At 41.1% G+C, this 12,546-nt stretch overlaps 1 protein-coding gene across 4 annotated transcripts in view; it reads left to right on the plus strand.

Annotated features, from left to right (window-relative positions):
- THSD7B (thrombospondin type 1 domain containing 7B) overlaps positions 1-12,546 on the plus strand; it is a 481,009-nt gene that overhangs the window by 175,190 nt on the left and 293,273 nt on the right. For 3 of the 4 annotated variants that reach the window (XM_046944128.1, XM_046944127.1, XM_046944124.1), the window contains one exon: positions 11,616-12,391. The gene's annotated coding sequence lies outside the window, so the exon portion shown is untranslated. Of the gene's footprint in view, positions 1-5,168; positions 5,289-7,019; positions 7,627-8,492; positions 8,634-11,615; positions 12,392-12,546 lie in introns of all 4 variants that reach the window. The other variant, XM_046944125.1, reaches the window with a different exon arrangement.

Raw genomic sequence — 12,546 nt, forward strand, 5'->3', positions numbered from 1 at the left:
TTACTTCATGCCTGCCCTTGAAGGAACAAAACCCAACTTCATTAATTGCACTAGGGTTACAGTGCGCTCTGATACAAGCATACAGATTCTCCTCATACCCCAGTATGGCAGCAGAAGCTGGACAAGATCCAGAAGCCCTTATTTGCATCATTACATGCTCCTGTCCCAGCCACTCTTCCATTTCCATTAGCTGGAAGGGAGAATGAATAATTAGAAATAACACGCAGTCTGTTCTGAAGTAGGACAGGACTTGAAGGCAAGCATTCAAGAGGAAATTATTGGTCCAAGATATGTCTTAAGGATGCAGTGCGTTGGCGTGATCAGTGTTAGGAAACAACTGCTGCGATCAGTTTTAGCAGCATATTCTTCTGTCACTTTTATCCACGCAGCTCTTTGGATAAATACATTTAGTGGGAGTGCTGGGCATACACTGATTCATCCTGCTGCAGCGCTTAAACACATCTCGGCAATTTGTACTTCTAACAGTATTTAAACTCAATCTTTTAATTCAGTACAGACATTATTTGTGTGGTATCTAATCCGGTGCAAAACTTTCTTCCAGTTTATTTCTAGCTGTGATACCAAAAACAGGTTTCAGCCAAAGCATCAAATGCTGTTTTATCTGATATGGCTTTATTGGTTGAAGATGATACTACGTAGTAGGTCTATTAATGAGGGAAAAAATTTCTTTCCCATAGACAAATATTTAGTACCTGAACTAATAAGCTCACTTCACAGGAGAGATACTCTGAAGAAGCAATTCTATTGCCTCAGTGTGACTTTACATGTAAGAAAAGGGACGAAGTGAAACCTCCTTAGGAAAATGTGAATAGAAAGGCATTATTGCTATTTTTGGATGTGGTCTTAAGATAAGATTCAAGCCGAGAAAGTACATCCTGTTTTTGTTTTATCGGGATGCGACATCTCAGTCTTTTGCCACTGCTGGAGCCTGCAATTAGGGCAGAGTGATTTCCAGCCTCCTTGGCCTTCACTTGATTTGTGGGCTGTCAGGGTGCTGCCTGAAATGTAACAAACTGATTAACTATAAGGAATTTTGGGGCCACAGTATGCTCTATATTTTCCAGTTAACCTTTTTACTAAGTGAGAACCTACTTTTGGGATGATAGTGCTTGATTAATTATTAGCTCTTATTGATCACCACAGTTACACGAACTCTACGGTATAACTCAGATTTTTTTTTGGCCAAGTAACTTGTCATTGTGAGCTACAGCTTTGCAGAAGAATAATCTGTACAACCATGAGATATATAGCAGCAAAAGTATCAGAAGGAAAAGAAGTATCTCAAGGATTTCCTGCTGTGGCATTATCTCCTTCTCTTTCTTCCTCTGAGAAAGACAGCAGCTGAATTTGCACTCTGTCAAAGAGCTGAGAAGTCAGACTCATTTGTAGGACCCACCACCATTTCCAGGGCCTTCTGAAAAGCACAAGGTGATATTTTTCCTCACGCCTCAGAGACAGCACACAGCCTGGTATGGGTTTTGTTTTTTGGTGGAGCAAGTTACGCTGTCTACAGCAAGACATGCCTCAGTTAGGAGGAGCAGTGACGATTCTACCTGATGTAAACTGGTGTTTGTTCTCCCCTTTTCTTGCTGCTCAGACCGAGCTATGGGTGCAGAACCATCCCTGTCGTTAAGGAACAAGATGTGCCCGCTAGTTCTGCAGAACTATTTACTAAGTGGATGCAACAGGACAGGCAGCTCTCTGAGGTTCAGTGCTCAGGTCTGAGCTACTACTTTTGGCACAGTAATAACATCACTGTCAAAAAGTGGATTTTTCCCCCTTTCATCTATCAATTTCTAGCAGCCTATCTTTTCTATTACTTACACTTTTGTATGCGTATAACTACACCAGTGCGCTAGGCAAGCTTCTTGAGTGCTAGGTGCTTAAATGCTTGGCAGTTCAACTTAAACTCTGGAGGAAATGGATGCATTGAAACATTTTCAAAGCAGGAAGGAAGGTTTCTGCATATTATAGCTGTGTTGAAGCTGTAGTAGCTATTACTTATTGCAGAGAAGTCTTCAGATGCTGCTGAATGCAGTTCAAGGAAGAGAAGTTCTCAGAATTATTGATGTTCAGATCAGTAAATGTGTCTGGCATTTATCACTTCAGAGGATGGTCACGCTTTACTTTCCGGGTATGCTGCAACCAAAAACCTTGTGCTCACAGAGCAGATATTGAGTCACGTTAGCTTCAAACTCACTTCAACTTCACCACTCATACAAAGAAATGCAATTTAGTGGAAGGCTTATAAGTATGTTTTAATTGGACCATTACCTGTCTCATCTTTTTGCCACAAAAGCTGAAATTAGCTGTTCCTATAACTACACATTATTTCATGGTTTCATTTAACAACTGTTTTTGCCTCAAACTGAGATGGTTTGATGTACGCAGTGTTGGTGATCTGGAAATAAGCCCAATTTGAGTAGACGTGGATAGTGCATGTTAGTTAATTGCCAGGTGTATTTTGCTTCTTTATCATAAACAAATATTTTTATATGTTGAAATGGTGTGTTTGCATTGAACAATAAGTTAACTGGATACCAAATGAATATTAGGTCTGTTTCCTATTAAATGAAGAAGAATGGATCTCAGTATGCAGTGAGACTAGCGAACGGCAGCGCTTATTTTTAGGTTATGCTTTTAAAGCTAAACACTATCTTTAAGTAGAAGAGGAAGGTGCCATTTCTTTCATTACATTTTTACACTTGATTTCTTTTGGCAGGTTAAGACAGCAACTTTACATGAAATGGATGATTGGTTGGGATTTTGTGAATCCTGGCTTCCAGGTTATTTCTTTTCTAATAAATCACAGTGAAAGTGGTCTTCTTAAGTCGTCTCATTAGTCTTCATTTTTGTCTTCTTCTCTTGATTTCATTTTGAAAAGACTCTGAATTAAATAACTCTCATCCTTCTGTTAAAATTAATGGGTGCAACTAGGCTCTCCAAACAAGTGAATGACCACTGTCTGATCACTGCCGAGGTTAAGCATTTAGCTTTCACTGTAAGCTAGCTGCAAAAACCTTGTTTTTAAGTCTGGTTATCAGTTCCTGCCCCATACTGAGGTCCCTTTCTGCCTACCTCAGTACTTAAGAGTTGGGGGTACAGATCCTGCATCCTCGTGCTGCAGCCAGTTCCGCAGCAATCCCAAGCTAATTTACTTTACTTGTGCTTGTGGTACAAATGCTTTACCCCTGCCACTGCCGCGTGAGAGCAAATGAAACTTTAAAGCTACCTTTGTTCTACTTTCTTTCAGCACAGGCAGTAGACTTTTCCAGCTACCTCTGGACCTTACCCAGAGGGCTTTCCATTTACATGCCTATGCTTTTTCTTCCATTCCTTTTGTTACTAAAAATCAAATATTTAATCATTTACAAGGATTCTTTTCAGATTTCTAGATGGATGAGAAGACATAAATCGAATTATGGGGACTTGCTGGCAATCATATGGACTTAATCTGCCTGATAAGAGGAGCATGAATTAATTCAGATTAACATTTAACGACCCAGGAAAAAATTCTTTTCTGGTACTCTGCAAACAAAACTCTTCTGGTGTCTGGGGATTAAGTTAGGCTGAATAGTTCGTGAATTGCTCTTCTCATTCTCTTTTATTCCCACCTTGCTTTCCCTTGAGAATGGCAGAATGAAATCTGCACAGGTCTCAGATTTTCACTAAAACTTCAATCTGTTTCTGTCAGTCTGCCTTTTTCAGGAGTTAGGGAAGCACTGAGCATCCTCTGATTTATTTTCCTTCAAGCTTGTGTAATTCTAGATGCAAAACTAAAAAAGAAAGAAGTTTTGTATTAGGCACTCTTGTATTATTTCCAGGAATAATATAAAGTAGAAAAGCTAAAAGCTGGTGACTTTCTGATTCATCTGAAGAGCAATAGTGTAGCATCTCGTTTGCTATTGCTGTATGCTTGCCTTGACTTAGGAAAAACGAGTCCAACTACCTGCAATACACAGCTGATTTCAGGGTTTCAAAGAGGTCCGACAGAAAATGCAGAATGGGGAGAACGTTCTAAAGCCTGTCTGCTAATTGAGAATGTTTGAAGGCATAAAAACAGGTATAGAGCCCAGCTTTCAGAAACTGCTGCCAACTAGTGAGGGATACTTGAACCATCAGACACAAAGGACACCTTTTTTTTTTCCCCAACTAAATCAATACCTCCAAACGTACAAAGTGGTTTTTGATCTCGCCAAACACCCCACAACTGGCACTGACTCTTCAGTACTCATGCTAAGAAAGTCATGACTTCTACAGAGCAGCTTGGAAACATCCACCAAATGAACCCTCCTTTGGTAACTTTTAAGAGCAATTATTTTATTTTAGGTATGAAATTCCTCATCCATTGCTGTGAAGATTTAATTATGTGGTAAAATTTCTCTTGCTTATATTTCAATTCGCTGAAGTATCGACCCTGCTGTACTCTATACTGATATATAAAACTGCAGCTTTAGTTTGAGCATTGAAATCTCACAGCTGTTCCTCCTTTGAAGCGCTGTGCTCCAATACATTGCGGGTAATCCAGCCTAGGACACCATACGGCTAAGAGGCATGTGAAGACTCTTCCTCTGTTTTCTCTTGCTTGGTCCAGCATTTTAGAAAAAGCAACAGAACTGCTGGCATGAGGTAGGTACTGCCAGCAGTGCAGACTCTGGAGACCAAGAAAATGGATGACTCTGCATACACCATCTTTATTATGAAAGCGTTTCTTGGAAGATGGGAGAGTGGGGCAAAGAAGTAGTGCAAAAAATACCAGTTTGGAATTTTTGAAAGAAGTATGTATCTTTTTTTGCTTAGGATTGTACCTGATGGTATTTCCTGTATTGCCTTTGATGGTACAATGGAGATGCTCTTCAGGGAGAGCACGTGAGCCATCCCTCATGTGCCTCTTCTTATCCTAATTCCCCAGAATCCATGACATTGAATTAGGAACGTTACGGCATGATTTTGAACTTAAAGTAGATTATTCCAAAATATTTCAAGCAACAGAAAAGGATAAATCTGCTTAATTTTAATATTGTATTATTTTTTTTGCAAACCCATCCACCCCCTCTGGATAAATAAAACCTATTGATGTGAGCATTGTAAATATTATTTTGGGATGACTATAATAAATGCAACATTTTGTCTCTTACTTTTCACAGTTACTGATCTCTCTCAGCCACTGAAGTGTATCTTTGCATTAACTGCTGTCCATAGGGACTTTGTAGTCTGGAAACCACAGGTGGCCAGCGGGTAGCTGAAAGCTGTCACCTACCACACAGGTGGGATATGTGAGTTCCGTGGGCACTCAAGGTAATGTTGAGAGCTTATAGCTCTAAAGTAGGAGAAATCTTGAGTTGTAGGTATTTTTTATGTTATTTTCAGTTGGCACTGGTTCAGCTAGTGAATTACCATTAGTTGTCATTGAATCACTGATGAATTCATGTCCTTTTAAATTATTTTTGAACGTGTGCCTACAGGCTCTAGCAGGCTTCTTCAAGTAATATAAATGAATAAATCAACAATAGGTATCCACAAAACTATTACACTCGGGAGCACAAATGGCTCAGTAAGAAAGCACTTATTTAATATTAAATATTTGTTTTAAGCTTCTTGCACTTTCAGTATAACTAGCTCTTCATCTGTTGTTAAAATGCTTATCTTTCTGTGGTAGGCAAGGAACAGTTACCTATGTGAAAGCTAAGGGGTATGTGGAGAAGAGCTTGAGAGCTCTGCGAGTTAAAAAGGAACTCAGGGATACGAAGCAAATAGAGACACATTACTTGTGTTTGCTGTAGGTTTTCCTTTCTTTCCTTCTTTCTTCCTTTCCTTCTTTCTTTCATCTGAGTGGCTGGGAGAAAATGACACGATTACAGTTAATTATAACTAATCCTTCATAATTTCAATACAGACTAACAGAAAGTTCAGAGAGTTCCACCAGCAGTTTGCTCTGTCCCTAGGAGGCAATGAGACTTTGCCTAAGATAGTTACATTATTTTGTGGCATCTGAAAAAAAATACTCCACATTTCTTAGTAAATACATCAGATATGCTTCTGAGAACCAAGGCTGTAGGGAAAAGCAGCAAACTTTCAGTACTTGTGCATAGGTTCTAGGACTACAGTACATCTTTTTTTTCCCCTAAGTTCAGAAATGTCACTCAAACACAGAACTTAGTAAGGAAATGGTTTCATCTTGTTTTACGCACACACACAGAGGGAAAATAAATCACTACAGACCTTAGAAAGAAACAACCAGGTGAGGATTTTAGAGGGAGGAAAACATTACTAAAGTCAGTAACTGTTGGCTTAGTTGGTTAGTGGTATTGAGAAGCACTGCAGCACAGGTGGTCGCCTTTAGAAAGGTTTGGGTCCGTTACTCCCTGTACTGCTGATGCTCCTGGATGTGCTGCACTTGATGGTTTTGTGAATTATTGAGGAGTGAGGATGTGTCAATTACTTGCTTCATGGACTACCTGATGTGTGCAATGATGCTGATTCGGGTGCTTAACAGGAGAAGTGCGTGGTGGAGAACAGAGGAGCAGGTACACTGAACTAATTCCAAAATGCTGCTAGGAGGCTGCCAGTGCAAGTGCATGGGTTGGAATACATCTCCCTGGAAGCATTGCCTAAGGAATGTGATCTGTACAGTAAGCAGGTCCTCAGAAGAAATGAACCTAAGACGAATTCCCTGCTACCCCTAAATAGAGAGGAAGAAAGCAGCGGGGGATCATTTTAAAATGTTTAAGCCTTCTTTAAAACATAGGCAACAAAAATTGTTTCAAACGTGTTTTGTATCTATTCTTGGACTTCTGTTTAGCTCTATTCTACATGCATTCCACATGCAGGTATGAATGATATTTGAATTGAATCAGTTCTATTGGGAACTGGTTAAATTTAATATGTTATTTTATATTTGAAAAAGCAGAGGTGTGCGATTTTAGAAACTTATGCAAAACATGGTAAGTTGATGGAAAACTGTGTGTAATGCATTCATTGTGTTTGCGTGTGTATAGACAGGACTTATCAACAACTTGTAAAGAAACTCTGAAGAGGGTGGCGATGGCTGAGTCCTGACAGGGAGCCCCTGGAAGAGGGGGAGAGCTGGTATGAAGGGAGGCTGTTGGCTGAGCTGGACATCCTTCTCACTGCTGGTTCTTGAGGCAAAAATTGGCGACTGCTCTCTGTGCAAGTGCTCTGGAAATTGTGATGGAGTATTCAGCTGGGCACTGAATTTCTGTTCGTTCTTTCCTCTTATTTCTGTTGTAGAATCTTCAGTTCTGTTTTTCTTTTGTCTTAAAAATTGCAGCTATCCATAGTGTGAATGCTTTCTTACTTCACGTAGACAAGGAATTTAATAACAGCTCATTTAAATAATAAAATTAGCAATGTATTATGTAGAATTATTAAAGACAGATTTTTTTTTCCCTTATGAAATAGTGCTAGGAATACTTTTGTATCGAGCAATGATCTGTGCACATATATTCACAAGACAGAGCCAGCCAAGTTCAGTGCTGTGTGTTGGAGAATGGAAACTGTTCAGTACCAGAGTGGCTGGGTCAGACCACATTTCTGCAGCTGGCTGCATTCAGGAACTTCTTACCTCCACCGGCCCATTTGGAGGTATGGTCCAACCCTTCAGAGGCTGAACATTGTCGTGACTGTCCTTGCCTGCCAGCTGCTTTTTTGCCGCAGTCCATCGAGCAGAGGCACGGGGCAATCAGGGTGCATTGACGTTGGACTGAACTGCAATCCCAAGGCAGGAATTTCTGTGTGTTTCTAACATGGTGACTAGACTTAATCCATTGTGCGGATGCTCAGAACTATGTGATGGGATTGAACCTCCTTGAGGAAAAACCCTTCTTGGGAATCTCCTGTGGTAGTGTGTATCTGCAGAACCCCAGATGTGTGACGAAGGATGACAGGCAATAACTAAGAAGCATGTTAAAAATAGCCAGTCAATTTAACATCAGCATCAGAATGCCATTATTGATTGCGCTGAGCAAATCCCCTCAACATTTAATTAAAGCAGTGGAAGAGAAGCACTAAAAAAAGCAGAAAAGCCAAAAGCAAAAACAGAATTATAAGAAAATCTTGTGAATTTTTTTTTCTTTTTTACAGTCTTCAACAGCTTCAGACCTAATAATTACTCACTAGCCTGAAGCCCACTTTATCTCGTGCTATCACCTTTGTTACCAAGTAGCGTCTCAGAACACAAAAACCTTAATTCTTGACAGGTTCCCCAGCTGCTAAATTATTGCCAGTTACTACTTGTAGAAAAGACCTTCTTTCTACGAGTAGAATCGCTGCTCGCTGCTCTTTCTGTAAAGCTAGACTCCAATCAGGAAAGGTTAATAGCTTGTGAAGTGCCTCCATTGAAGCTTTTCTTCTTTTGCATGGCAGGTGGAATTCTTGCCCTGTCACAGGTGTTGAATAGGAAGCAGATGCATTGCTTTATGCCGTACCGTGCTCCGTTTTTTCTTTAACAGGCATGCCGTCATACTTTAAGAGGACTTTCTCTTACACACCACTACAAGTACTGTGTTTCCCTGAACATTAACAAGGCTATCACATATTTAACCTCCAGGGACTCTAGCCAAGAAGATAATTGGTCTTTCTCAATAGTTCTGGTCTGTACTCCAATTTGTAGTGATTATATGCTTGATAAATATACCTCCTTCTTTAACCCAACATTGGCACCAAAAGGTCTGATCCTGCCTTCTCAATTTCAAGATCGTCTTGAAATCTGAACAGGGCAAATGATTTTAGGGTTGGTGAAAAGAAAAAAAAAAGTCCTCGTACACATAAAGTTTGTAGGAGGGCAGGTGGTGGATTCTGATCTTCATGTACCCCTGCTGGTACAGCTGAGTTCATCAAAGTCCAGTTGGAAGGTGTGTCCCAAAAGGGTCTAGAGTGCAAATGTTAAATGCTTAAATGTTAAAAGTCCTGAAGGACTGCAGGACTTGGGTTCTTAAGGGAACCCAGGGTGGGATGAGCAAGAGCAGGTCTCTGCACTGTGATTGGGAGCCACCAGGGGATGCAAGGGGGGTTAAATCTCTACTAATATTTAGCTCAGACTTGCCATTCACCCCTTGTAGCTAGCGGGACCACCCTCTGCTACTTATACCTTGGAAAGCAGTGCAAAATAAAGTCATATAAAGAAGAATGATGTGTGCTTTAGAAATCACTTCCAATCATCAGAGAACTAGGGTGGAGAAGACCAGGAAGGGACATGGAGCTGAGGGCAGTGGTGTGCTGCTGCCCTTCTGCTTGTCCGGTGAGCTCAGCGCTGCTGGAGGCCTGACTTCAAAACCTGGTTCAGCAGTTGTTTCAGGTTTGGGCAGGGATGCACACTGGGATTTGGGGTATTGTACCCCACAGTGGGTAGTGAGTTTGGCCCTAATGCAACATTAAGACTGGCTTTAAGTATTCACTGAGCTCTAGTTTAGCTAAGGTCTTAATAAAGATTAAAGTCCTACCTACATGCATTTCTTTTGCATTACTAAAGAAGTCATCATCTGAGAGTATGTTCACAACAGGACTGCCATCATTTATGGCAGGTGTCTTGATAACTCCATAATTAAAAATAAATTATGTTTGGTTCTTAAATAGGAATAATATTAAATGGAATGCCTGCTTAATCTTTTAGGTCTGCCACAAAGAAATGACACTACGAGAAGTGTGAATGACTGATACCCTCTTTCTTTTCCCTCCCTGTTCTAATTACACACGATGGCACTCACTGTGTCCCTTGTGAATGCCCAGAATTGGTGCAGCAGGGGAAATGCAAACTTCCTTACACTGCAGTCTGTTCATTAGCATCGATTTCTGAGGCGCTGCCCCTAAGGATGAGAGGATAATTTCTTTTTCAGATTCCCATGATTCCAGCTTATAATAGACTATTAAAAATAACTTATAAACCTTCAGTGTAAGTTCTGCAAGAATGAGAGATTCAAGAATTTGCGATTTGAGCTTCTCTTCTCATAACCCACCTTTCTGTGAAGCATTAAAGCCCAAGCAGCCACAACTACTGGGTGCCTGTCCTGTATGTAGCCCTTGTTTAAAGCTGTGCCTTCAGACTGCTCATCTATTGTGGCAGGCATTCACTATCTGCTTGACTTTCTTCTTCTTTTCTTCTGGTGCCATTGACTCCAGCATGAAAGCCAATACTACTAAAAATAAAAATACCATATTTCGTATACGGAAAAAGCTGTCATTTCTTTGCAGTTGCAGTACTCTGGTAAAGATTATATAATTCAGAATTTGTTTGGTGCTTTTTATCTTTCCCCCATGTTAGGTTTGCTTTTGTGGTGCTGTGTAAAAACAGTACTGCCACCACACTTACACAGCCTTCCTTATAACGAAGAATAGGAAGTGGATTAATTCGTCTAACTGGGTTTGATCTGATTTGCACAGTCTCTTTTATTAACTCGGGGCATAGGAATACATAATGAGCAGCAGTGAAAAGTGTTCAGATATCCTGAAAGTCCAATGTTAATTATGATTACAAAAATTGCACCTGGGACACTTCTCCTGATTTATTTTTTTGCTATCTTCCTCCTTTTAAAAAAATGGCCATCTGAAGGAAGAAAAACATTTCAGACCAAGTAATTTGAAGGACAAATCATACCATGTGCATATTAATGGCAAAGAGTGAGAAAACAAATCGTAGGTGAGCCCTGGTTTTGACAGGTCTTCATTCACATGCCTCAAGTATCTACTTTTAGATAGCATAAAAATTCATACGGTATTAGGAAATACTTTCTAAAAAAGGTGGAATATATCACTAAGGACATTGGATAGCATAGTTTGATCACTTTCTACTGACACTGGAGTGGATGGCTTGTTTCTAGTACCAGCTTGCTCTCAATCCTTGTTTCCCAAGAAGCAGACAATAAACGTGTCCATGTGTTTTTATGCAGTTGCTCCATTTATAAGTCTGGAATTTCATTTTTTGAAAATGTTCTCTATTCCTCTATAGGCTTTATTCCAGATGCTGTGCAGGCAGGTTGGTTCACATCCCCACGGTACAGAGAACAGAAAAAGACGGCTTCTTTACCCATCTTGCTGAAGATAGACCTGCCTGTAGTATGTGGCTTTATGCCCAGCTCTGCTGGAGCTGGCTGTTGCATTGCAAGGCTTGCCAAAATTATGCACAATAACAAGCTCCAATCTACATAACACCTGGCCTGTACAAACCAGGTCATTATGAACTTGATCCAAGCTGTCATTCAAGTAGCTTTGTTATTCTCTTCTTAGTCCAAGCCAGTCATCCACAAGGAAGAACTGGCTTAATGCTTCCAGTACTTGCAGTGCTTGGGTGCTGGTTTCCTTTCTTTGAGCTCTGCAAAGCAGGCCCACTCCATGTAACAGGAGGATCAGAATAGCAGAAGTAAGAAGAAACAACAAGTGATAGGGGTTGAAGAAGTATAAAAGCCAAAGTGGTTACTCCATTTTTTGGTATCTGTTCCAAGCTCCTTCATACTCTCTCTGTGTTATATTTTCCTGTTGCTGCTGCTTGTTTTTTTTTACTTCAGCTCATCTACTCAAATTGAGAAAAGCACACTTATCTCCTGTATTTACTCCCTGCTTTTTTCCTACCTGTCTTTCAGGTAACATACATTCCTCCACAAAGTCCTCGAGGAACACTGAAATCCCAAGGAAGAGAATCAAAAGGCAGAATGCCCGCGACGAAGAGAGCGGGCACTCAGCCTGCTGTTGGACAGACCTCTCGTCTCCCTCTCATGCTGCCTCTGCTGTGTATCAGTGCTGCAGGGGCTCAGGCTGCCATTCCCAGACACTACACCAGCGGCATTAACGCAGCCTGGGCATCGACAAGCTGAGCTAAGAGTTGCAGCAGCGCTGCTTCAACTCAAAGTAACGCGTGGTGCAAAGAAGTCTCTCTTCTTGGCAGAGGACAACACAAAGGCTGTCAGAGGGCAAACAGATGGGGACTGCCTCTACTCTGGTCAGGAAAAATAGAAGCGTCCTTTGTGAAAAACCTGTGGCATTTCACGAGCTGCATTCCATCGTGTCAGACAGAATGAGACCTTTCACAACTGGCGATGGGGCGGGCGAGCAGCGGAGCTGGGGCCGGCTCAGCCCAGCTGAGTGCCCTCTGGCACTGACTGCAGGGCACTCGAAGCACACGTATTTATTTCACCTAGCACCGTGCAGTCCTGGTGTCACTTGGCATATATGTGCCAAGGTGAGCGGCAGGGCCTGGCTGCCATTCCATCACAGGGCTTGGGTCCGTGCCGCCATGTCTCAGTAGTCATAATTCACTTCATACTCTGCACAGTGTGAGAGTGAAGCTTCTGTGAGAGTGCAGAAATGAGATGCGCGAAAAGGTGAATAAATACTGCAGTAATTTCATCGTGGGTAGTTGGTAAGCTGGATACGTGTTAATTTTTCCTGAATAATCCTTTAACTTAGAGGCTGGTTTACAAAATACTGTTGGTTGCAGTGAATAATGCCTGTTTGAATTTCTAAACAGCGCCGATACGCTGAGATGGTTCACTTTGTGTATTTAAAAAGTGATGG

This window comes from Gallus gallus, chromosome 7, assembly GCF_016699485.2.
Source record: "Gallus gallus isolate bGalGal1 chromosome 7, bGalGal1.mat.broiler.GRCg7b, whole genome shotgun sequence".
Lineage (NCBI taxonomy): Eukaryota > Metazoa > Chordata > Aves > Galliformes > Phasianidae > Gallus > Gallus gallus.